Source organism: Puma concolor, chromosome D1 (assembly GCF_028749965.1).
Source record: "Puma concolor isolate L17-30 chromosome D1, mPumCon1.1.hap2, whole genome shotgun sequence".
Classification (NCBI taxonomy): domain Eukaryota; kingdom Metazoa; phylum Chordata; class Mammalia; order Carnivora; family Felidae; genus Puma; species Puma concolor.
The window spans coordinates 94,622,439-94,644,712 of NC_141676.1; the positions used below are offsets into that span (position 1 = coordinate 94,622,439).

The window sequence follows — 22,274 nt, forward strand, 5'->3', positions numbered from 1 at the left end:
ACATGCATTTGTCTGGGCTCTGCAGTAAGATCGTATAGCTCCTCAGGGCACCTGGGTGGCCCAGTTGGTTGGGAGTCCAACTTTGGCTCAGGTCATGATCGCGCGGTCTGAGTTCGAGCCCCATGTCGGGCTCTGTGCTGACAGCTCAGAGTCTGGAGCCTGCTTCTGATTCTGTGTCTCCCTCTCTCTCTGCCCCTTCCCCACTCATGCTCTGTCTCTCTCTGTCTCTCTCTCTCTCTCAAAAATGAATAAATGTTAAAAAAAAATTTTAAAAAGAAAAGAAGATCATATAACTCCTAGAGAAAAAGGCCTGAGTCCAATGCAGCACACTACTGGGCATTCATGAAATAGTGGGCTCAAGCCATGCTTGTTGATGGACAGATGAATCACCAGGGAGAGCTCAGGAGTGAGAACAAGCACCTGTCACCACGGGGCCCTGGGCACACACAGGGGCCTCTCTAAGCTTCTCTCTGCCTCTGACCTGGAACTAGAGCTCACAGTCCACACAAGCACAGTCTCACCTGAGAAACAGCAGGAACAACCCTGTACTCCCAAGGCTTAACACAGATCTGGGGATAGAGTAGTACTCAGTGCCAGCGGGCTGCCAGAGGGAAGACAGAGGAACCTCTGGGGGTGGGGCTCACTCCCCTCCGTTCTACCGCAGACCCACTGTGCTACCCTGGAATCAGGGAGACTGTGCCCACCCCACATCTAATCAGAGTTAGCAGACCTACCACGGATGGGCTCAATGTCCTTTGGTGTCTGTCAGGATCACAAGTCAGAGGCCCATGGGTGTGAGCCTCCATTCACCTCGCCCCAGCCTCCTCCCATCGTGAGTGGGGTGGGTGGTGTGGTGTGGCTTACGGCCTGGCCAGCCCAGCCCCACCTGTCACTGAAGGCTTGTGGAAGGAGAAATACAGATCTTCTTCTAGGTGTTGGTTTCCATAACAGCTGGTGGCTGTCTCCAGTTTGCCAAGCAAAGGTATGGGTGACAGAGAAGATGGGTTCTGCTGGTTCCTTTAAAGAGATTCTCAGGAGAAGAATAGGTAGAGCTCGGGGCCAAGCAGTGCTCAGAGCTCAGCAAGGTGCTTGCTTTGTCTCCAAAAGACTAAAGAAAGGGCTGTTGTTGTAAAAGGTAGAGCTGGGCTACCCTATTGAATGTGAACAGGCGGAGATATCCACCGTCCGGTCCCGGACTTGCCCCTGCAGCCACTTTCTGAGTACCATCTTCTCTCATCTATAAAATGACATAACAATACCCATTTCACCTGCTTCAGAAAGTGGAGAGGATTAAATGAGAGAGTGTCCGAGGATGGGCTTTATTAGGAAAGAAAATTAATATGCACCATGAGCCTACCATGTGCCTAGCACTCTTAGATATTCCGTTCTAGAGTTTCCATAACACTCCTACATGCTCTGTACCATTATTATCCTAACTATATCTCCAAGAAAACTGAGGCTCAAAGAGCTTAAGTGATGTGCCCAAGGACACACAGCTCAGTAGTAGTAGAACCAGGATCATCACCCAGAATCTGATGCCAAAGCTCATGTGCCTTCTCTCAACACCGCAATGTCTCAACAAAAGCAGTAAATGTCGCTTTTGATGAAGAGGCTAGTAAATTACAGAAAGAGCCTAAATGTCCATCAACGGATGAATGGATAAAGAAGATGTGGTTTATATATACAATGGAATACTACTTGGCCATGAGAAAGAATGAAATCCCGCCATTTGCAGCAACATGGATGGAACTGGAGGGTATTATGCTAAGTGAAATAAGTCAGTCAGAGGGAGACAGATACCATATGTTTTCACTCATATGTGGATCTTGAGAAACTTCCATGGGGGAAGGGAAGGGGGGAAAAAAGTTACAAACAGAGAGGGAGGGACGCAAACCATAAGAGACTTTTAAATACAGAGAACAAACTGAGGGTGGATGGGGGTGGGGTAGAGGTGAAAGTGGGTGATGGGCAGTGAGAAGGGCACTTGTTGGGATGAGCACTGGGCGTCATATGGAAGCCAATCTGACAATAAATTATATTTTAAAAAATAACTTTTTTGAAAAAAAAAAAGATGACAAAGAGGTTAGTAAGTCTTCAGACTCACAATACTGCCTTCGTGGAGGCAAACACTATTGCTAGGACACATCCACCTGCCCCCAGGAAGGCTGTCAGGAAGGTCAAAGCCAACCCCCCCTACTGTCTTGAGACCCTACAACTCCAGGGCAACCCAGGGGCCAAGCCCTCCCAGTGGGTGCCTTTGCGGCTGTGCGGTGTCCCGATGCTTGCTTGGTGGCAGAAGCAGTGGTTTCATGGATTGCCTCGTCATGAAGCAGCCCAGCCAGGAGGCAACAGAGAGTCCTGGAACTTTGAGCTGAAGCGGAGCCTCGGGGAGCAAGTTCAAGCTCCCCATTGGATAAGTGGGGAAATGACACCCAGAGGCCAGCCACTTGTTAAAGGGCACACAGTCCAGTTAGTGGCCGAGTCTAGAGCAGAATCCACCATCCTCTGACCCCAGGTCAAACTGCTGTTCTCTCCACCATCCACACCACTCTGCTATGGGGCCAGCTTCATGGGCCCTGAGAGGCCCAGGTGTGGGCCTATAATGTCTGCTCTCTTGGCTCAGGAAAGGCGGGGATGGTGGGTAAGAGAGTTATGTTGTAGTCAGGAATGGAATTTGTCGGTTCGCTTCATGCACTGAGTCATTAGCCTGAGAAGTCACCAGGAAAAGTCCTCTCAGAACCCCCTCAGTCCCCACCACAGGGAGGCCTGGGAGGTACTCCTGGGACAGTGGTGGCCCACTTGACCCCCAGACATCCTCAGAAGGGGCCCAACTCCTCACTCTAGTTCAGGTTGTCCCCCAGCAATCCCTATGAGCCCTGTGACCTGGAGACTCTCAAGTCCCACCCCTCCTCCTCCAGCCCTGCTTGGCCAGCGCTCACCCTCACCCTTGCACAGACACCGCAGAGAGCTCAACCTCCGCTCGGCAGCATCCCATCCCACTGTTGCCTCCTTTGCTTAACAGTTGATTTGTGCCAATTTTCATGTCACCTCCACGTGTCTGTGTGCCATCTCTCACGTGTTTCTGCGTTGAGTTTGTCCACCCGCAAACTGCACATTCCCCTGAGGGCAGGGTCTGTGCATCTATTCCTACCACAGCCTTCACCGGGGTCTTTGTGCAGCAGGCAGCACCAGGCCACAGGGCGACTGGTTGTTTGTTTAATACTTGTTGATGGTGCCAGTGACCTGTGAAAGGCCCCAGGCCACGTCCTGGGGAAGCAAAAGGAAGGGGACTGGGGGAAGCTGGGTAATCCGCCAACCGGATCTCCAGTCCAGAGTAACAAGGGGAGGAAAAGGAACCTGATCGAGCCTCTGCTGTGTGCCACACACTGCCAGGTACTTTACAAATGCTCTGTCCACAATTCTTGGAGCTTATTACTTTTCTTTCTCACTTTACAGGTGGAAGAGCTAGATTAAAAGTGTTAGGCAACTTGTCTAAATTCTTACAACTAGAAACTAGTAGAGTGAGACTCTCAGTGCAGCTTTATCTGAGGCTAAGCCCATACTCTGCACCATTTCCAGAGCTGACAAGCTCCCAGAGGACAGGGACTCCGCGGTTATGTGGTTTTGTCCCGTCTGTTTTTGCTGCCTGTATTCTCAGTGCCTAGAACTGCACCAGGCATACACTTGGGAGACACCCCATAAATATGTGCTGAATGAAGGAACAAAGGAATGAATGAATACCATGCTGCCTCTCCCCAGAAGGACAGAAAAAGGGCTTGTGATGTCAGGCTCCTAGGCTCCATTTCCAGGAATCTTGGACAACTATTTGTTCCCTCTCTCCAGCCAGAAAAGTACCCAATGTATAAAAGTTCCTCCAAAGGCCACGTGGAGGATGGGTGGGTTTCCTAGGACTGGGAGTGGAAGCATAAACTGCACACAAAAGACTGAGATCCTAATGAGGTGGGGGATTTAAAAGCGTTCTCGGTGCTCTGTGATCTGCTGGTTCTGGGGCCACTCTGTGGCCCATGTGGATCTCGCCTCTCTCCCCAACCCCGGGGCTCCTTCATCCCCCACTGGGTATCCCCACTGCCTTGACTGAGCTATACTGAAACTGGCCACATTCCTATTAAGCAGAGAAACTAGCAGTTACACCACCCACTCTGGCCCCATCCGAACCCTCAAAAGAGTCTGCTCTGGGCCCCAGGGCCAGCTGCTTTTCTCCACATTCCAGCCAAAAATAATACGAGAACGAAGCTGTTTGGTGGAGACTTAATCTAATCTTCATTGCTTCAGTTTTAAAATATCCTGCCTGGTTTAGGGTTTCTTATTACACACAGGGATGTGTTTTTAGTGAGATAGGTCTTAGCAGAAACGGCCTTCTTGTAATTAGAAACCCGGTCAGGCAGGGCCTGCGGTGAGGCATCCAAGCCAAATAGCAGATCCCCATGAAGACAACACGTTTGCAGGGAGCTCTTCCCGAGCTGCCCGAGGGCTTGCTTCTCCCATACTTCTGGGGGATCTTGAAGGAGAAAAAGCTTGAGCTCTGGTAAAAGGCCCGTGCCTTCCAACTCGTATGTGTTCTCTTAGCAAAATTGTTGCCTCTTCTACCTCCATCCTGTGTCTCCCCGTTCTCACTCCCAATCAGAACGGAGACTAAGATGTTGCTCAAGGCTGCTGGAGAAGGATATGTAGAGGAAAAAACTACCCCAGGAAGTCCCCATGGACGAGAGAGAATTAAAGGCAAGCATTCCACTGGAGCCACGTCTCCAGTATCAGGGCTAGCTAGCATTGAAATATCAGGCATGGGAAAAGGACGACACTCGAAGTGCGGATACAGCTTTGTATAAGTGCTGGGTGTAACTTCTTGGGCTTTCTGGCCCAGAATCTGCTTTGATCTGCCAGCATGGAGCCTGCTAAGTGAGGTTCAAGCTGTGGCTAGCTCCGGACCAGCGCCCATCCCCCCCAGGCCGACCAGATGTCACACACCAGTCCGGGCTAAGGCCTCTTCTTTCCGCTGGCACAAAGAGAAGGGACTGAATTTCTGATAAGTCAGATTCTGTGTTCATCTGATGCTTGAAAGCTCTTCCAAGGTAGCCCTGTTGGGGAGAAGCATGCTGGTTCCCTCAACTTAATTGCCCCTCCTGATAAAGTGCAGGTGGATGTTAGAATCACAGTGGGGCTTTCAAATTCTAGGACGTAAAGAAAGGCAGGCGTTCAGCCCCTTCGCCCAAGTCTCAGAACCTGTTGTGGGGAAAGGCTCTGGAGCCAGGCAGGGAAAGAAACCGCGGGGAAGAAAGTGACTCTGCTGCTCAGAAACTTCTCTCCTTTTCCTTTATTATTTAGAGCGCACCAGAGCAGGAGTCATGCCGGATTCACCCCTCGTAGCCTAATGAGGAATTCATGCCATACATTCCGCTTTACAGATGCGGAAACCGAGATCCAGAAGCTAGGGGACCCACTGGAGTCATGGAGCCAGACAGTAACAGGGCAGAAGACTGCTAGGCCCCCAAATTCCAGCTTAAACACTAACTCAGCATGCTGACCTGCCAACCTTGATCATCTCCTTCCTCCCTTTCCCACCAGGTATTAGATTCAATTAAATTAGCAGATCCCCATCACAACAAGCCTGGCCATGCAGCCTGGCCGGAACCCAGCCAGGGCAGCGACTCCCTCTAAATTCTCCTTCTCAAAATAATTCGATCTTCAATAAGTCACAGATCGCATGTGAAGTGTTTTATACAAAGCATGGTGTGTTGGCCAGAACCAAGGCTAACGGTGGCTCGTGATGATTTCATTTTCCATATAACTTCCTCTGCTTTTCCTCTGTGGCATCACTTCGCCCTCTCCATACTCTCATCTGCATTTTGTTTGATCCAGACACTTGGCTTCACATGCCGTCACCCTCCAGCAATTGCATCGCACATTTATATATATCTTATAGAATCACAGTCCTTGTGCCACGCAGCAGAGGAAAAAGGAAAACTTATAACAGCATTTCTCACCTTCCTCGAACTAATTTAGAAAATGTGCTTTAAATTAATCAGGAACAAAAGTCTGAAATCGGAGGTAGAATTTCAGGGAGGGGGGACGCTAAATAAAGAGCAAGGAAATCTTGCAACATGTTGGAAGCCTATAAATTTTATAGGTAGTTTCTTTAATAAAAACAAATTCGATTGCTAACAACACGGTATTATTAAGCCGCTAACATTTAAAAATCTAATTTGGCCTGCTCTGCTGCTGTTTATGTTGCATAGTGCGTTCACGCAGGGTAAGGAAGTCAGGTTGATGGGTTTGGTTTGCTTTCTAAACCAGGCTAATAGAGACCCCTTTAAAACCCAGCCTTTTTGCTTTCTAGGCATGCCTTGGTCCCTAATGAGTTACAGTCCCAGGTTGAAGATGGACATGGCAGAAAGAAATTTAACACACACTCCGGTGCACCCATAAACATCAAGGCCAAGGGAGAGGAGGTATGTTTCCAGTTAAGTTAAAACTCCATGAATTCAGGATTCTCCACTCACAAGACAGTAATTCTCCCTATTTCATCACTAACTTACTTCAAATGTGTTTATACAATTTATTGCTACTGAACTTCCAGGCAACTGGTGTAGAGTTAATGAAACCCAGCTTGGAGAAGCTTTGAGCTTTGAACAACTAACCACAGTTTAAATGGTTATGACATGCGGTCAAAGCCACAGCCCAGCCCCACTGCAGTTTCTGTGTTAGGACCTAGTCAAAAACCTTGTCATCTTACCTTTTGTGCCAAATAGATTGAAAAAGGAAAAAAGCACTGAAAAATAGCCCTTCCATGTTTCTCCTGAAGGTTCCCAGCCTCAACATTCTAACACATCTATCTTACTAAATGCAAGGCAAAGTCCCTCCCCCAGGGCCCAAGTAAATATTTTAGTTACCCTCTGAATTGGCAGCCAGTCGAAATCCTGAAATCCAGTTTGGGTTTAATTGAACAGGGTCAGGCCTACATAAAGCAGTGTGAGACAGGGTGTAAGGGGGAGGCACCAAAGCGGCATTTAAAGTCAGACTCCGTGAGAGTCCAAAAGGCAATATCAGGACGCACAGATGACACTGGCCTGGAAAAGAAGTAAACTCATCTTTCTGAATTACTTGGACATTGGTTTTTTATTAGTCCCCCTTGTTGCATGGCGTCGTCCCCCAAGCTCTGTCCATGTGGGAACTCCAGGAGGCTCTCTCGTTTTAAACAGGCCCATTTTGGAAGAGTAAAGGGGAGGGACTCGACTTGCCACTGCCGCACAATAAAAGCCCCTTTTGAAAGCAGCACTTTCATTAACTTAAAGCAATCTATAGACTTAAAAGCATGGAGCAGTAAACTCCCAGAAAGGATCATAAAACAGCCAGTCTCAAGTTGGGTACACTTCAGTGCAATTTGCACGAGGCATTTTACTGTGAGCGGTGGCCGGGCCCATCTCCCTCCAGTAACCCCCTGCCCCTTATTCTGAGCAGCTTCTCTTTCTCTGGGCTTTCATGCCTTTCGCGCTCACAAAGGGGAGGCGGTAACTGGGGAGTCTCCGTGGGGTCACGGCTCCGTCCCGCCCTCCGGCTCCCGGCGGGAGAGCTCACGAATTCCAAGCCTGCAAGAAAACAGCCTTGGAGCTTTGCCCCCCGGGGCAGTCGTGAGGCCCTAGGCCGCCGCAGCCACTCGTGGGTCCCGCGTCTTCCACGTCCCAGAAGCGCCGTGTGGCTACCGGAGCCAGGGGTGCGGAAAGTGGGACCATGGGCTCAAGATTACAAAAAGGAAATTTCAAATATTCCTCTCTGACAACCCCTTTACACACTTTTCTACCCTAGTTGGCCAAAGGGATAACCTCCCTCCCTGGGCAGGACTTCTCTCCCACAGCTCAAGCTAGGCTTGAGCCATAGGGGTGAGGGTGGGGTTGGGGGGTGCCTCTCGAGTGGGAGATCACGAGTCCAGACAGGAGACCCCCCCCCTTCTCTTTCCCTAAGGCCCTGAGGCCTCTGGAAGGCCGGAATGGCTGGGTAAGCGAGAGGGCTAGGGACTAGGGCTTTGCGTTATATCTTGTGTGTGAACACCATCATTTTCTCATCTTTGGGGACAGGAGGGTCGCCTAAATCTGCCTAAAATGTGAAGCCTTTGGCTTCCACCAGTTGAAGAGCCTTGAAATCCTAAAAGTCAACACGCTGGAGAAGTCCTGGGACAAGTGGGGTGAGGGTAGAAGACCCAGAGCGCCCCCGTTTCCCAGGCTAAACATCACACTGGCGGCCCGGCTTGTCGGCTTTCCGGCCGGGCCTGAGGGAAGAGCACACTGAGCCTGCCGCGCTCCGGCAAGGACGCCAGACTTCGAGCCCGCCCTGCACTCGGCCGCAGCCGGGACTCCCCGGGCGCGATGCGGCACCTCGCAGCTAGCGCCCCCGCCGCAGGCCGCGGTCCCTCGGGGCCACCCGCACCCGCCCGCCGCGCTGCGCCCGCGGCCCCCAAGTGGCTTCGAGAGCCTGAGGAGCCGCCAGGGTCAGTCCTCGGATCCGCTCCGAGCCCTGCGAGGCTGCCCTATCGCTTCACCCAGAACGTCCCTTCGATCTGTCCGCTTCCCGGAATCTTTCTCCTAGGACCGGGGTCTGCGCGCCTCAAGTCCTCTGCTCCAGATCCGCTTTTGGGGAGAAACAGCAGAAATTCGGGTCTCGCCTGCCGTGGCTCGGATCAACTACTTTCATCGCCTGCCTAAACGTTTTTCCACCCACGGAGCGTGGGGACCCTCTGGCACGACCCTCCCCAAATTCCAATAGCCTCAATCCCAGTAAAAAGCCGCGATCCCATGGCAAAATACTAAAAACGCCACCCGTTCCTCCGAGTCCAGCCTCAGATGTAACCCCAGGCCCCCAATTCCTACCTCCAGCCCCCTGCTTTGACCGAGGTGAAGATTCGATCCCTAAGCTACTCAGCAGCCCTTCAGTCCCGCTTCTGAAAACAGCCTGAATCCTACAACCCAAACTCTAGCGTGGCCCTGAAGCCCAGCCTTAATTCAGGGCTGCTGCACCACCACCAGCCACCCCCCGCCCCTCTGCCATTCCTAGCCCGTGTCCCCACCGCGCGGGAACCTCGGACTCTCGCCCAGAGCCCCGGGAAAAGGACCGCCCGCTTCGCTCGTTTCTTCCTCGGGTTCGTGAGTCAGGAAAGCCCCGCTCACCCAACCCGAAGGAAACGCAAAGTTTGCGCGGCAGACACGGGACCCTGCCCCATCCCCCTCAGCTCTCTGCTCTGGGGCGCTTTCCGTCCCCCCTTTTACGAACTCGTGTCCTAGTTCTCAGGCTAGGAGGGCTCCCTATTCCCAAACCTCGCCATGGGCCCCTACGCCTCCCCGACCTCGCCAAAGACTTCCAACAATCCGCCGAAAGCCAGTTACCCTACAAATCGCCCCTCCCAGGGCGAGTGTCCCCGAGCGCGGACCCTGGGAGACCGGCTGCCCTGACCCACAGCTCGCGTTCCGCTGTCCCCACTGATCCGCCTGCAAAACCCACTCGCCCTGGCTCCCCAGGCCGGCCGGGACGCGGCCGCGGCTCCTTGACTCCGGTCACCCGGCCCGAGACTGGGGCTGCTCCCGCTCGTAGCCGCCCCGAGGCAGCTCCAGGCCGGTGGCGCCGAGCAAGCGCCGGCCCGAAGGGCGCCCGAAGCCGGGAGCAGACGAACGTGGAGCGGGCCCGCCGTCCCCAGCCTCGCCCGCTGAGCGCTCAGCCCCGAGCTGCCTGCACCGGGGCTCCGGCCCGCGCGCCGGTCCCTACTCTCGGGCCCCCAGGCTCTCCCGGCGCACGGCTCCCCTCCCGCCCGCTCCGGTGTCTCGGGCCCGCGGCCGTCCGGGTCCGCAGCCCCGCTCCTCGCACCCGCGGACAATGCGCGCCCGGCCACGGGCCCGAGCGGGGCGAGGCGGCGGCGCGGCGGCGACGGCGGCGGCGGCGGCGGCGGCGGGGCTGCGCGCGGGCCGGGCCGGGCCGGGGCTCGGGCGGGCCGCGCGGCTCTGGCCGCCTCCTTCCCCGGCCTCGGCGCCACTCGCGCTGCTTCGCTCCGCGCTCTCCCGGCGCTTCCCCAGCTTCTCTCTGCACGCTCCCGCCGTCCCTCTCTGCTCCCTGCCTCCCTCCTCCCTGCTGCCTCCCTCTCTCTCCTCCCTGCTGCCTCCCTCTCTCCCTCTCTCCTCCTTGCCCTGTCGCAATGAATAATACTCTGGCTTGGGGACTGGAATAAAACACACGCGCTCTGAGGCAGCCGCCCGCAGCAGCAGCAGCCGCCGCCGCCGCGCCGCCGCCGCCTGCAAAAGCGTCTCTGACATGGAAATGAATGACAGCTTACCTGATGCCAATCTTCATCAGACTGACACCGGCGTGACAACACAGCCTATACTTCCCAGCACTGCTCGGGACGTCAGCGGCACAGGGACCCGCCCCCCGGAGCCCCCCCCCCCTCCACACACCTCCCCTCGCCCCACTCCCCCTCTCTCCCCACCCCCCTCGCCCCCACCCACTCCCGGCCCGGCGCTTCCAAGTCCGAGCCGCAGCTGGAGTGTCTCCCTCTACTGGAGGCTTTTCTGAGACGTCGGCGCGGGCCCGCTCCTGCTGGCGGGAGGCAGAAAGGCGCCGGAGAGGAAGCCGAGGACGGCGAGCCCGCCGTTGAGCGAGGGACGCGGCGGACCCCCTCGCGACTGGCGACACCGCCCCCGCCCCCACAGAGGGGGGCCACAGAGGCCGCCTTGCACGGCTTCCTGGGCTCAAGGGATGGAGAGGAGGGGAAATTTTCCGTGCACCCCGAGAGAACTCCCCCGAAGTCTTGAAACTTAAAGCTGGCGAGGAATCCTTCCCTCCACCACCACTCCTCCCCTCCCCCCCCACCACTCCCACCCCGTGCCTGCCTGATGGCCTCATTTTTATGATTGCATTTGAATAATTCTCATTACCCTGGCCCCAGAAAAGGTGCTCAGATGACACTCTGGTTAGTTATTCCTATTCTCAAGAGCTTTTTCTGCTGTGGGCTTCCCGGGGCGTTTGGCTCACCGAGGGGGAGACTGTAACGGGGTGGGGCAGAGGGAGAGATAAAAGGGTGTAGAGGCTTTGTCACTAAATCACCTCTTTGCAAATGCCAGGCAAACCTATTCTAAGCCACTGCTATTTTCATTCTAAAAAGTCCCAGAGTTCTGGGGGTCGGGTGGTGTAATATAAAGGGAGAGACCAGCTGGGCTGTTTGAGTCTGGACCTGCTATGGTGGCTGCAGGGAGAAAATACACATTGGCGCCTTCTGAGAAGACCAGTGCGAGCACCCGGCCTCATACGTGTGCTTTTTTCATTCCACAAAGATTACCGGGCCACTAAGGGCCAGGGGTGGGCACCCAGCCACCTACAGATGCAGGCTCGCTTGCTTCTACAGTGCAGCACATGGCCCTTTGCATAAAGGGAAAGGAGAACCCCTTCCCCCCTGAAATTTGCTCCTCCCTCCCCATAGAGGAGCCATTTCAGCCAGTCAGGCAGGGATTGATCCTCTGACCCCAGAGCAGGCAGGGGGCCTGGATAAAGCCTAGACAAAGACACTGATGGAAGCAAGGAAAGCAGAAAGTGAAACCCAAGCAGGCCAGGTTTGCAGTAAGGAATCTGACCCAAGAAGTTGAAGGCTGCCCCTTCGCTCTTTCCAGGCCTCTGGGCCACTCCTCATTTGCCTCCATCAGGGGCAAGGATGAGAGCTATTAGCATTCCATGGCTCCGAAGGGGCAGTTGAGACCTTTTCTGCACCACATCCCCCGATACACTAAATACTGTTTGTCCAGATCGTCCCGGTACCCCTCAAATTCAACCTCCAAAGTTGCTTGTGGAAGACAGTCTTCACGGAGAGCCCCCTTTATAGATGGAGTTGAATCCTCTCACCTTCACGTAGAACCTCCAAAGACTTCACTAGGTGGATTTATGTCACCCCAGCCTCTGATCTGTGGTCAGAGACTCTGGCTGCTGACAGCATAATCGCTATTATATATTATACATTGTATAATAATATAATAATAATGAATGCACTTGCCCTTTTTATGTAGTACAGAAGCGGCCAGATTCTCCAACCCAGAGGCTGGAGGTCAGGCTGCCATAAACTCTCAGAGGGAAGCCCTCTTCAGACACAGGAGGGGGAGGGGAGATCCATTTGCCCCTGCCCGGGACCCCTGGAGGGAGGGTTTTCTCTCTTTCTCAGGGCTCACAGTGAGTTGCCAAAGCTTGCCGAGTCAGAGGGGAGAATCAGGCTGAATGTAAATACTTAACCCCATCAGAGAGGTGTCAGTGAGCCATAAATAGTACTGCAGGCAACAGCCATGCATCACTGATTCACACTTGTCACACCCCTCATTTTCTGAAATCTAGTTCTGCACCCAACTCTTTCTTGAAACAGGAGATCCATTGCCATGAGCTGTTAATTTTTGGAGTCTTTTTAAAAATACCGTGATTTCTACTAATACCCTTTGGATGCTTTAAACTGAACGTTGTAATTTAAAATAAATGTATCTCGCTTTAACTACATTTGTAATTTGCAAAAGCTTAAAAAATGATTACCTAAATGTAACCATCCTTCCCACAATCATTCAAAGCAAATATTTGTCCTTCACCCACCGGAAGCTCGGCTGTGTGCCAGGGCTAAGGATAAAGAGCAGAAGCCAAGAAGTTCCAGTCACAGCCCCTGTCCTCGAGGAGCATTCATTCCAGTTGAAGCAGGCAAAGCACCAGTACATAAAACAGGAAACAATAATCATACAAGAATTCAACAGATGACACAAGCCAGTAAATACTTAAAAAACAAATCAATCAACAATATGTCAAATTCCAGGCGTTCCACATCTAAATGTTGGCTCTGTCAGTGAGTAGAGATGGGACAGAGTGAAAACTAAGTCTGTAGAATTCATTTCACATACTGTGCAGTCTCTCCCCCATAATCCTCCTGAGGATGAAAAGGAGGATGGAGAGAGGCACACACGTCATGTAAGTCACCAACACAGCAGCATTAGGACCAAACAGGAGTTCCTACCAATCCTAGTCATCACTCTTAAATGTTGGCAGTTCCTACGGCTTGGTTCTGGGCCCTTTGCTCACTCTGTGTGCACGTGATTTGTCTTTAGGATAAGCAGTTCATACTGGCCCACGTTGTCTCCTCTGAGCTGTAGACATGTATCGCCAATGGCCTAACTGAGTCCTGTCAATATCAGCCCATGAATAAAACTTAAACTTGTCTGTGTTAGTCTGCTCAGGCTGCCATAACAAAGTGCTACAGAGCAGGTGGCCCAAACAACAGATAGCTACTTTCTCACACTTCTGGAGACTGGAAGTCCAAGATCAAGGTGCCAGCAGGATTGGTTCCTGGTGAGATCTCTCTTCCTGGCTTGCAGATGGCACCTTCTTGCTTTGTCCTTACATGGCCTTTCCTCTGTGTGCACCAGAGAGATAGCAATGTCTGGTGTCTTTCTCTTCTAAGTGCACCATTTGTATTTGGATTAGAGACCCACCCTTATGACTTCCTTTAACTTTCATTACCTCCTTAAAGCCCCTATCTCCAATTATAGTCACATTGGGAGTTAGAGCATCAACATGTGAATTTAGGGGGAGACACAATTCAGTCCACAACACTGTCCATACACCAGTTCCCTCTATTCTCAACTTAATTCTTTTCTTTGAGTTCTTTGAGATTGGGGACAATACCTATTTCATCTTAGAATCCTTAGAACCTTGGTACGGTGCTTAGTCCACAAAACATATTAAAGAACTACTTGCTGAATTGACTTGAATGGAACTTCTTTCTCCATCATTTCCCCATCCCAGTTGAGGGCCTTATCACCTGGAATGCGAATTCCAGTCACCTGGAATACAAATATTTTGATGATTTCCTAATTGGCCTAATGTCACCAACATCCCTAACACTTCCTATATACTATCACCAGGGTGTTCTTCCTAAAACAAAGGTTGGATCATACCCTGGTTTCCCCTCAAGAAACCACTGCCTCTAATATTTAGCCTAAAATGTTTATTGGACCTTATAATCAAAAGTAGAGACTTGAATGCCACATTCCTTAGCATGGCACTCAAGTTCCACCTCCTCATCTGGCTGTGATCTACTTTTCAGGCTAATCTCCTGTATTCCTGCCTACATCTCCCCATCACCACCTTCAATGGTTCTCAGTGCTGGCCCGTGGACTTTCTGCATAAGAATCTTTGTGGAACTTCTCTATAGTTCTGGGTTCCTGGTTTCCAATCCTGGAACCAGTTGATCTGGATAAGGGCCTAAGAATCTATATTTTAAAAGCTGCTGCATGAAGAGAATGAAAAGACAAGCCACAGAATGGGAGAAAATATTTGCAAGAGACACATCTGATAAAGGCCTGTTACCCCCAAAATATAAAGAACTCTTAAAATTCGACATTAAGTGAACAAACAACCCAGATGAAAAACGGGCAAAAGATCTGAACAGACAACAGATGCACAGATATACAGATGGCAAGTAAGCATATGAAAGAGGCTCAACATCATTTGTCATTAGGGAATTGTAAATTAAAACAATAAGGTATCATTAACACCTATTAGAATGGCCAAAATCCAAAACGCTGACAACACCAAATGCTGGCGAGGATGTAGAGCAGCAGGAACTCTCCTTCACTGCTGGTGGGAATACAGGACAATATAGCTACTTTGGAACATGCTGTAAGTTTCTTACCAAACTTAACGTACTCTTATCATATGATCCAGCAATGACACTTAGTATTTACTCAAATGAATTTAAAACTTACGTCCACACAAAAACCTGCACACAGATGTTTACAGCATCTTCATTCATAATTACCAAATCTTGGAAACAACCAAGATGTCCTTCGATAGGTGAATGGATAAATAAACTGTGGTACGTCCAGACAATAGAATATTATTCAGCACTATAGAGGAAATAAGCTATCAAGCCGTGAGAAAACACGGTGGAACTTTAAATGCATATCACTCAGTGAAAGAAGCCAATCTGAAAAGGCCACATAATATAGGATTCCAGCTATGTGGCATTCCATAAAAGGCAAAACTATGGGGATCGTAAAGGATCAGTGGTTGCCAGGGTTGGTTGGGGGTGGAGGTGGGGATAAACAGGCAGAGCACAGAGGATTTTTAGCTCAGTCAAGTACTCTATATGATACTATAATGGTGGATACATGTCATACATTTGTCCAAATCCACAGGATGTACAGCTCCAAGAGTGAACCCACATGAACTATGGGTAGTGATGTGTCAATACAGGTTCATCAATTATAACAAATGTTCCATACAGGTGGGGGATGTTGCTAATGGGGGAGGCTGTACATGGTGGGTGGGGTTGGGGGGGGACAGGGAGTACGTGAGAAATCCTGTACTCTGCTCAATTTTGCTGTGAACCAAAAACTGCTCTAAAGCTTATTAATTAAAAAGAAAAAACCCACTGCAATTGAGAGGTTTGGGCACTTCCATTTTGGCCGGCCCTGGGGCTCATGGATGGCAAGACAGCCAGTGACCTCTTGGCCCTCCCTGCACCTGCTCACACTCTTCCCTCAGCCTTGAATTTTACTTCCCCCTTTCCCTACCCACCAAAATCCCATCTGATGTTGAGAGTTAGCTGAAATACCACCTCTTTTCAAAACTTCCTTGGCTCCCCCAGGAAAGAACAGCAGCTTTGGAGTCAAAATGGCCCTGGCTTGAATCTTCACCCTATCACGAAATAGCCACGTATCTGGGAAGTCACGGACATTGTCCGAGTCTCAGCTTCTGCCTTTGTGAAATGAGGATGATAACAGTATCCAGCTCATGAGCCCATGGAGATTAGATAAAATAATGAAGGCAGAGCTCAGCACAGTCCCCGGCACATGGGAGGCTCTCTAACAAATGGAGCCATTAGATTTAATAGCCCTTACCCAGGGCCTCCACTGCACTTGCCTGTGCCTTTATTATAGTGCTTATTTAATTGGCCTGAGGAAGGCAGATATTGTTTACTGAGTATACTGTGACAGGCTCCGAGGGCTGTAAACACAGATAATGGGAGCAAAGAAAGGGAGGAAGGGGTGCTTACTCTTCTCGTAAGGCCTCCTTCCTGACCCTGGAACCAGGTGGGACTGGGGCACTGGGGGCAGGGGGGCTAGGGCCAAGCCAAGAAGATTCTGCTCCTGATTAAATGCATGGGGGCACACCCCTTAGAGATGGGCTGGGGGACTTGTACAATGTGCAAATGCAGACACTACATGTCTCCCAAAAGGTGGGGCTCCTGCATTCTGCTGTGAGGTGGAAGTTGGGATGTCTAGGCTCCTTGCCCATATCTGATTCACTTTTCTGACCCTGGAAAAGCCTCTCCACTCCCCCATTTCACTCCCACCCTCTGGAGCATGAGGGATGCAACCTATCCTCTGGGCACACAATAGGCAATTAATTGGGTCATGTCTCTAACTGGCTTCTCTAATATAGGAACAATATAGTCCCTAAAGCCATTCCAAAAACCCCACCTTTCTTATGGTAGTGATGTACATATGGGAAGTTTCTTCAGGCACTGCCCCCCCAACTCTTTTTCCCTGTGTGTCTGTCTGTCTCTGTCTCTGTCCCTCTGTCTCAAGCTACCCAGCCCTAACTCCAGACGAGAGGCTCCGTGGGAAGCAGGAAAGGAAAGAGAAGAGTTGTAAGTGATTCTGCAGCTCTTTCCAGTTTCTAGCAAGGGATGGGCAGTATCACAGCCAGTTTGACAGAACTGAGAAAGAGAATATTTAGATTGTAAAATGCTATGAGTTCCAAAAAGAGCCACTTGTGGGAAATGGCATCCCAAGAGTTTGGCCACAAAACTTTGAGAAAGGAAGGTATAAACCTTTGCTGTCCCCCCCGCCCCCGACAGTGGCCACTAGCCACGAGTAGCTTCTGAGTACTTGAAATGTTCCAATGGTCCAAATGGTCCAGATTGAGATGTGCCACAAGTATAATCATGGATTTAGAAGACTTCGTATGAAAAACGTAAAATATTTCATTAATAATCATTTTATATGTATTGAATCGATATTAGTTTGGATTTATCGAATTAAATTAAAATAGGCTATTAAAGATATTTTCACCTGTTTCTTTTTTTTTTTTTTTTTTTTTAACATTTATTTATTTTGGGGACAGAGAGAGACAGAGCATGAACGGGGAAGGGGCAGAGAGAGAGAGGGAGACACAGAATCGGAAGCAGGCTCCAGGCTCTGAGCCATCAGCCCAGAGCCCGACGCGGGGCTCGAACTCACGGACCGCGAGATCGTGACCTGGCTGAAGTCGGATGCTTAACCGACTGCGCCACCCAGGCGCCCCTTCACCTGTTTCTTTTACCATTTTAATGGGACTGCCAAAAATTTTTAAATTACTCTGTGACTTGTATTCTATTGTTATTAAAGTCTCTCCTCTGGGCTTCGTTTTTGTCTTGGTATAAACTATGTTTGGATGCTGAAACCTTTACCATTTATCATGTATCATCTGGCTCACCGGCTCTCCAATCTACTCTGCTTCCCACCAGCACCACACAGGACCAGCTGAGGGGGGCTGGAGTGGGGGAAGGCCAGCAGGACATTCAGTGGCTCCTCCCTCAGACCCTTGAAGTTGCTAGGACCACCCCTCCTCCACTGGCAGAGTTACATGTAGTCTTGAAATGTCTACTCTCTTCAAAACAAAGACTGCCCCTTGAAGACCTGTACTGACCCCTCATCCCCATCTCCTTCAGCTACCTCATCACCTTCACACCTGTTGCCCCTGCTGTGACCATGACCGTGCTCTCCCTTGGCTCTATTTGCATTCTTACCACTTCACCATCACCTCTTCTCGTGGAACTGCCCTGTGTCCTTCTGCTTATACACTGGACCATCTCCTCCCTGTCTCCAGGGATGAACCCAACCAGCATTTGTTGCCTCTGATGCTGCATCCAATCTCTAAGCTTCCCTGAGCTGAGGATTTTGCATTGCCAAGTTCCCAACTCTATTCTGGCAGCTGGACCTACAGCAGCCAGACTGCAGGGCTCAGAGAACCAAGTAACAGCACTGGAAAGGGGTGAGGCCACATCACCTGCAGAGGCCAGTCCTGTCTTACCACGATGCGGGGGGGGGGGGGGGGGGGGGGGCGGTGAGAAAGAGTGATCAAATGAAGGAACAAGATACCCAACTTACCCAGCACGGGAAGCATGGTTCGCTTAGCAAGGAATGATAAAACAAAGCACCAACAATAATAATAGCTAATATATATTGATGATTTGCTCAGTGCCACACTCTAAGCTAAGTGCTCAACATGCACTGCCTAATCACATTCCCATGGCATCCCCATGGGGCTTAGATAAAGGGAGTAACTTGTCACCAAGTGACAAGTGTGTGGACTCAGGCAGGCTGCCTCCACAACCCATACCTGGAACCACTATGCTGCACTGCTTCCTCATAAGCATCACCGTTCAGGCTCTCATTCACTCATTCATTCACTGGTTCACTCATTCACTGTGCATACACTGACAGCCTTTAAGAAATGTACCAGGAGGTGGACTCCCATCCAGCATCTAGGCTGGCCAGGCCCATGCTAGGTCCTCGGGCTATAAAGAGGAGTAAAGCACAATCCCTGAACTCAGAGATCTCAGGTTTTCAGCAACCAAGGGAGATGTAGGAAAGCCTAACTCTGTCTTCAGATCACATTGTTCTATAGGCAGAGAAACTGAGACCGGGCAGGAGGGGAAGGATAGGTCAACCTCAAATCTTTCCTGACTTAATGGGGCAAGTGAAGAGTCCGCTTGCATTGTCTAACCAAACCAGGGTTTGTCATCCAGCCCCACCCTTCCCTGGAGACTTTGCAAACATGCTGTGTCACTTCTTGGCCACAGGTGCCCTTGACAGACTCAGCATGTCTTCTGCCTTGATCCCCATTGGCTGCTCTCGTAATGCACAGTGGGAATGTCAACACTCAAGTCAAAACTCAACCATTCCAGAAACTCTACTTAATTTAGACACACATGTCCTACATCCTTCTGGATTTGTGGGCTCACATTTCCACTATTGTAGCATACACTTGAATGCTGCTTTGTACATGTTCTTAAATTTCAAATATGTATACATTAGCTCCCCAACATGATTCTGAACTTCTCAAAGGCAAGGATTAAATGATTTTCTTATATCTCCAAGCATTTGGTAGGAACCTCAGCCTGTGTGAATGCTGATGGCTTGATCCACTGCACACAGACATAACGGTGTGTGTGTGTGAGTGTGTGTGTGTGTGTGTGTGTGTGTGCGCCTGTCTGTCTGAACCAATATGTACAGCAGAAGTATTTATGAGTACAAGTATCAGTGTAAGTATGTGTGGATGAATTCTCCAGCTATTACAGTTATGGAAGCTTAGATACACATCAGCACAATCCGTCAATTTCCAGATGTTATCGCTCATGATAATTTCCTGCCAAATCTTTGAGTTGCAATTAAGAAAGTAGATAATTTGAAACATTTTCCTCTGCATGTTGAGATGGATTATAATCCTAATTTGATAAAGACTCTTAATGACTCATTAGCCACCCTTGGCTTCTCCTCAGGTCATCTAACTTCCCAGGCACTGGGAGGCAGCAATGCTCAGGCCATTACATGTTATTGCTTTAGTAGCACTAAAATCAAAAGACACTACAAAGCCACAATGGCGACACTACAAAGCCACAATGGCGTGCCACAGTGCCACAGCACCATAGCCCTTGAATTCTCTTTTCATCAGCTCCTAGATTTAGTCGTCGGATTTGCTTTTCCTGGCTCTGAACAAAGCCTCTAATTTGCTGATAACCAAAATGCTCTCCCTAGGATCTTTGCACACTGCCCTAAGGCTTTGTAGCCTTCCCTCTGCATAGATAGCGGCAGAGGGAGTCACCATCCTCAAACCTCTGGCTCCTAGCCCCATCACAATTTGTTTCCTAGGAAGTGATCCCCAAGTCCAAAGGGTAGGGTTCCTGGGACCAAGAACTATTTCAAGTTGTTTACGGATGATAACTATGTAATAGCTCCCTTTCTTCTTTGGCTGACCAGGGATCAGAAAGCCCAGAAAGCCTTTAGGGAGGTTACCCAACCCATTCATTCCCTTCTCTCCTGACAGAGTGGCACCTCTTCCAGTCCCAGGCGTAAGAGCACTTATTGGGATGAGCACCGGGTGTTGTATGGAAACCAATTTGACAATAAATTATATCTAATAATAATAATAATAATAATAATTAAATGTTTCACAGAAGCCAAAGCCACAGTTTTCTTTGGGTCACCCACTCTAGAATTTCAGAGCCCTGACTCTCAGAAAGTTCTTACTTATACACGGACTCATGTGAACATGTGTGCAGCATACACGTACAGATGTTCATGCAGGATGCACATCCACACATCACAGAAGCACAGAGTCAGCATGCATACGTGTGTAAAGATTTCTTTGAATAGCCCTTGACCCTGAGATCTGGTAAGTGAGTAAGGAGGAGAGGGAGGCTTAGTCGATCAGCAAACATATCTTTTCTGCATGCCTACTACACGCTAGGCACTGTGCCAGGTACTGGGGCACAATGTGGCACAGAGAGGAGAACCTGGTGGTGACCAAACATAGCTGGACCAGTGGTTACTGCGCTCAGGAGTTGGAGCAGGTGGGGGTGGCATCCGTGGTCCCCATCAGACTTCTGAGCCAAATTCCATTACATTCCTCCCCCATGTGTGTTCTCACCCCTGTCCCTGCTCTACTTTATCCCTGTTGTCTACAGGGTAGGCTTGGGCGAGATAAAAAGCCTCCACTCCCCCACCCCACTCCCGCCCTGCACTTTCGATCAACGTGACAAATGCTCTCTGGGCAGGACCCCTGAGGCTGTCTTCACTGCCACCCACCCCTCCTTCCTTCCCAATGAGTCCAGGGAGATCTGAGCAGAGGGGTGATGGATAGCCTTGTCTTATTGTTCCAGACTCCGAATCCAACAGGGGCCTGGGAGAGCTGTATAAATCAGAGCTTGGGCTGGGCTCTAACCAGCGTGAGGGCTCAGCAAGAGGAATGGAAAGCGAGGGACCATAAAACTGTCTGTGGGCTAAGTCGTTTCATTTCAAGTCAGGGCCAGGGAGAGAAAATGTTTGGTTCTTGGGAGACAGACTCATTTGAAGAGGATGGATAAGCTGGTGGAGGTCTGCCTGTCTGCATGCTCAGAGAGAAGGGGCCTGAGAGAGGCTGGTCCCACAGGAGGGCACTGGATGAGTCCTCGTTTCGGTGTTCACTCATTCCACTACTCAAGAGGGGTGGGGTATGCTCATGTCCCACACTCTGATGACGTTTGGAAAAATTAGTCTCTAGTGAAGATAGATTTTTCACCCCAGATGGCTGAGAAACTATAATTTTCCCTTCTTTGAGCTAGGAACAGCAGCGTGGGGGGTGAGGGGGGGGGCTAAAAAAAAAAAGGCAATGCTGGGCATTGCTCTAACCAGCATCAAACCAGGATCAGATAGAGGGAGGAGTCGTTCCCATTTCATTTACCGAAACTTGAATGGAGCAGCTACTGTGTATCAGACATCGAGCTGGGTAGCAGGGGGCACAGAATCACGTGGCCCTGCTCTCAAGGAGCTCCTAGTCTAGTGGGAGAGACAGAGAGGCAGTCTCATAAATCAGTGGCATGTAATTCAGTGTCCATTATCACAGCACCTATGACAAATCGCTGCACTTACTGATTTGCCTGTCATTCTCTCATTAGACTGGAAGCTCCTTGAAAGGAGAAAGGGAAGGAACCAATATTTAAGTGCTAATTATAGGCTCCCAACAGGCACTTTATAGTCATTTTAAATCCACCATAACACTTCATGGCATATCTTATTATCCTCATTTTACAGATAGGAAGATTGAGGCTTAGAAAGGTTAATTCACTTGCTCAAGGCCAAAGACAGTATGTGGGAGAGCCAGCACTCAACCCAAGTTGGCATGTTCCCACACACTGCCCAGAGTTTCACTCATCTTGTGCCTTTAGCTCCGGAAGCAGTATCCAACTCAGGAAGCTGTTGATTATACAAGGGAGGGAGGGGTAGAGAGGAGTGTGTGGCTAATGTGGGGTGGGTGGGTCAGGAAGACTTTGCAGAGGAAGGGATCACTGAACAAATAGAATAACAAGTAGAACAAGTAGAATTGGCCAAAATGACAAGAGATGAAAGTCAATGTAGGTGGAAACCCATGTGTAAAATGACATGGAGACATGAAATAGCATCATGTGTGTTAGCCATCTATTCAAAAGTTCCCTGCTGCATCCATGACCTCCTCTA

General features: G+C 50.2%; 1 protein-coding gene across 7 annotated transcripts in view; it reads right to left on the reverse strand.

Annotated features, from left to right (window-relative positions):
• Nucleotides 1-22,274, reverse strand: part of PKNOX2 (PBX/knotted 1 homeobox 2) — a 280,787-nt gene that overhangs the window by 253,846 nt on the left and 4,667 nt on the right. For 5 of the 7 annotated variants that reach the window (XM_086678762.1, XM_086678764.1, XM_086678766.1 and 2 more), the window contains exon 1: nucleotides 10,331-10,419. The exons of the other annotated variants lie outside the window; for them this stretch is intronic. The gene's annotated coding sequence lies outside the window, so the exon portion shown is untranslated. Of the gene's footprint in view, nucleotides 1-10,330; nucleotides 10,420-22,274 lie in introns of those variants that run through there. 7 annotated transcript variants of the gene reach the window in all.